The sequence below is a fragment of the Cetorhinus maximus genome, chromosome 29 (assembly GCF_964194155.1).
Source record: "Cetorhinus maximus chromosome 29, sCetMax3.hap1.1, whole genome shotgun sequence".
NCBI classification, from domain to species: Eukaryota; Metazoa; Chordata; class Chondrichthyes; order Lamniformes; family Cetorhinidae; genus Cetorhinus; species Cetorhinus maximus.
In genome coordinates this window covers 6,708,028-6,712,331 of record NC_135907.1, presented here as the reverse complement: position 1 = coordinate 6,712,331, position 4,304 = coordinate 6,708,028, and the positions used below count along the sequence as shown (strand labels likewise).

The window sequence follows — 4,304 nt, the reverse complement described above, 5'->3', positions numbered from 1 at the left end:
CTCCACTGCCTGGGATCGTAACTCCTCTAATGCCCGGATCCTTCCTGATGGACTCAGCAAAGAACAGGCGAGAGAGGACAGCCCTGCCTGACTCCAGATTTAATTGGAAAGCTATCTGATTCCCACCCATTGATTGAGACTGCGCTACTGATGTTAGTGTAGAGTAGGATCCAACTGGATCCAATTGCGAATTCCCTCCCCAAACCCCATTTTGAGAGCACATCCACCATGTAGGTGTGCGATATTCTGTCAAAGGCTTTCTCCTAATCCAGGCTGATGAGGCAGGTGTCCACACCCCTGTCCTGCACATAGGCAATCGTATCCCTGAGCAGCGCCAGGCTGTCAGAGATCTTCCTGCCCGGCACAGTGCAGGTCTGGTCAGGGTGTATCACCAATTCCAGAGCGGATTTGACCCGATTGGCGATGACCTTGGACAGAATCTTATAGTCCACATTCAACAGTGAAATGGGTCGCCAATTTCTAATTTCCTCCCTTTCTTCCTTGTGCTTGTACATGAGGGTGATGATGCCTTTCCTCATGGATTCTGACATACTGCCGGCCAGGAGCATACTCTCGTACACCCCTAGCAGGTCTGGGCCCATCCAGTCCCACAGAGCCCAATACAACTCCGCCGGCAAGCCGTCGCTTCTGGGGAGATTTACTCTTCTCGAAGGACTCAAGGGCCTAAGTCAGTTCGTCAGGAGTTCGCGGTTTGTCCAGCCTCTCCCGTGTACTGTCGCCTAAGACCTCCGTGATAGAGGACAAGGAGGACTGGGAGGCCGTGCTGTCCGTCGGCTTCACGTCATAAAATCCGGCATAAAAGGATTTGCTGATCCTCAAAATGTCGGACTGCGCTGACTTTACTGATCTGTCTTCTTCATTCAGGCTGCTGAACACAGAGCTCTCTCTCTGTTCCTTTTGGAAGAAGAAACGTGAGCACGTCTCATCCTGCTCCACGGAGCGGACTCTGGAACGGAAGATGTTCTTGGAGGCAAAGTGCGAGGCTTGCTGGCTCTTCACCTCTTGGAGTTCTTCCTTGACATCGACCCCCACCGACTGCAGCCGGAGCAGATTCTGCATCTTTTTCTGGAGTCGGGACATTTCCCTCTCTTCCTTTCTAGCTTTCTGGATGCTTTTGAGGATGAAAAACCTCTTGGTGTTTCCCTTGATCGCTTCCCACCAGTGTGTCAGGGACTCAAAGAGGGGTTTCATGGTTCTCCAACCTTCATAAGCCCTCTTGAGCTCCTCAATGTTCTCTGGGGTCAGCAGTTGCACGAATAGCTTCCATGCCCCCCTGCCCACCCTCAGGTCCTTCTCCAAGTGGCAGTCCGCCAGTAGGATGCAGTGGTCAGAGAAGAACACCGGCTTGACCTCGGTGGATCTGACTGTGAATGCACGGGACACAAAGAGGAAGTCTATCCTGGAACGAATGGACCCGTCTGGCCGCGACCAGGTGTATCTACGCTGCGCTCCGTCTGCAGGGTTGCTGAAGACGTCGTGCAGCTTGGCATCCTTAACTGTTTCCATCAGGGATCTGGACGTAGCGTCCAATCTGCTTCCGGCCCTGCCGGATCGTCCAGCCGCATCGATGATGCAGTTGAAGTCCCCGCCCAGAATGACCGGCCTGGAGGTCGCCAGCAGCAGTGGGAGCTGCTGAAAAACCTCCAGCCGCTCAGCTCCTTGTGACGGGCCATACACGTTAATTAACCGGAGTGGAGCGTTCTTGTACATTACGTCTGCTACGAGGAGTCGCCCGCCCACCACCTCCTTGACCTCGGAGACGGTGAAGTTGCCTCCCCGCAGCAGAATACCCAGGCCGGAGGAACGAGAGTCGTTTCCGCCCGACCAGATCGATGGCCCGTGGGACCACCACCGTGACCATTGCCTGTAGGAGCTGAACTGGATAACCTCACTTATCCACGTTAAACTCCATCTGCCAAATTTTGGCCCATTCACCTAACCTGTCCATATCCATTTGTAAATTTCTCATTTCTTCACTGCAACTTACTTTCCCACCTATTTTGGTGTCATCTGCAAATTTAGCTATGGTACCTTCTACTCCTGAATCCAAGTAAATAGTTGGGGCCCAAGGACCGAACCCTGTGGCACCCCACTAGTTACAGCTTGCCATCCACAAAAGACCCATTTATCCTGACTCTCTGCTTTCTGTTGGTTAGCCAAAGCTCTATCCAAGCAAATATATTACCCTTAGCTGCGTGTGATCTTATCTTGTGTATTAATCTTTTGTGCGGCACCTTATCAAATGCCTTCTGGAAGTCCAGACATACTACATCTACAGGATCGCCATTATCCACTTTGCTTGTCACATCTTCAAAGAACTCTAGCGATTTAGTCAAACACGATTTAGTCTTCATAAAGCCATGCTGACTCTGATGGATTGCATTTTGACTTGCATTTTAGGAGGGTAGTGAAGGCATTGGAGAGAGTGCAGAAGAGGTTTACGAGTTTGGTTCCAGGGGCGAGGAAGTTGAGTTATGAAGTAAGATTGGAGAAGTTGGGACTGTATTCCTTGGGGAAAAGAAGTCTGAGAGGAGACTTGATAGAGGTATTGAAAATCATGAGGTATCTGGAGAGAGTAGATAGGGAGAAACTGCTTGCACCGATGAAAGGATCGAGAAGGAGCGGGCACAGGTTTAAAGTAACTAGCAGAAGAAGCAAAAGTGATAGGAGCAGCGAGTGGTCAGGGTCTGGAATGCACCGCCTGATAGCGTGGCGGAGGCAGGTTCAATTGAAGAGGGAATGAGATGATTATTTGAAAAGAAAGCATGTGCTGGGTTACGTGGAGAAGGCAGGAGAATGGCACGAAGTGAAATGTTCATTGGGAGAGCTGGTGCAGTCACGACGGGCGGAATGGGCTCCTTGTGCAGTGTAAGGATTGTGTGAACGTGGATGTAGACGTTTCCGAGTAGCTGTGTAAAGTGTGTGAGCTTTGAGGTGTGAGTTTTGACTGTTGCTGTATCAGCAGCAGCAGCAGCAGCGGGCGGGAGCGGCAGCAGAGAGCTGGTTGAAAGTGTTGTGAGGCGAAAGGTGCAGCTGAGAGAGTGTTTGAGAGGTGTATTTGCAAGTGAAAGATGTTTTTGTATGAGTGAGGTAGAGTGTTTGTGAGATGAGAGTGGTGTCTGTGAGCGTTGGGTGAGCGTGCGTGTTTTTTGTGTGTAGATGGTGCGGGTGAGTGAGAAAGAAAGAAAGTTGTGTTTTGAAAGATGTGCATGTTGAAAAGTAAAGAAAGCAGATGTTTGTAAGAAAACTATTTTTAGCATTGAAAATCCCCTGGAAAGGGGTGGTGCACCATTCCCAGAGATACTGCAATACCGGGTCGATGCGTGGAGTGGACGGAGCAAGCCCCTATTCCATCTCCCTGCTCCAAAAATCAATTTAATATATGGTCCCCAGATAAGGGACGTATCAGATATTAAACTGATAAGAACAGATTTTTTTTTTTTTTTTGTAAAAATATACTTTATTCATAAAATATCTTCAATCACATTCCAAACCATTTCAAAAACAACATTACAAGGGTACAATCCAGGTTAAACTTTTACAAAATGTATCACCAGGTGCATCAGTACAAACAATAAGAACAGATTTTTTTTTTTTTTTTGTAAAAATATACTTTATTCATAAAATATCTTCAATCACATTCCAAACCATTTCAAAAACAACATTACAAGGGTACAATCCAGGTTAAACTTTTACAAAATGTATCACCAGGTGCATCAGTACAAACAATATTACAATCATTTACAGCCTTTCATTTTGATCTGTACAGCCCGAGGGGCTCTAAACAGTTCCCAGTCTCTCGGTGCGCTGTGGTAGAAAGGTCTTAGACAGCGACCCTTCCCCATTGCGCCTTTGCGGCAGCTGCCCCAAGCTTTAGTGCGTCCCTCAGCACGTAGTCCTGGACTTTGGATTGTGCCAGTCCGCAACAATCGGTCGGGGACAACTCTTTGTGCTGGAAGACCAACAAGTTTCGGGCAGACCAAAGCGCCTCTTTCACCGAGTTGATGATCCTCCAGCTGCAGTCGATGTTTGTCTCGGTGTGTGTCCCTGGGAACAGCCCGTAGAGCACAGAGTCCTGTGTCACAGAACTGCTCGGGATGAACCTCGACAGCAACCACTGCATCTCTCTCCAGACTTTCTTTGCAAAGGCACAATCCACAAGGAGGTGAACAACGGTCTCTTCCCCACCACAGCCACCTCGAGGGCAACGTGCAGAGGGGGTGAGCCTCCTGGCGTGTAGGAAGGATCTGACGGGGAGGGCCTTTCTCACCACCAGCCAAGCT

The 4,304-nt window shown here is 49.2% G+C and overlaps 1 pseudogene; it reads right to left on the bottom strand.

Annotated features, from left to right (window-relative positions):
• Positions 1-3,299: 3,299 nt before the first annotated feature.
• On the bottom strand, positions 3,300-3,478 carry LOC144669701 (U2 spliceosomal RNA; annotated as a pseudogene).
• Positions 3,479-4,304: the final 826 nt, after the last annotated feature.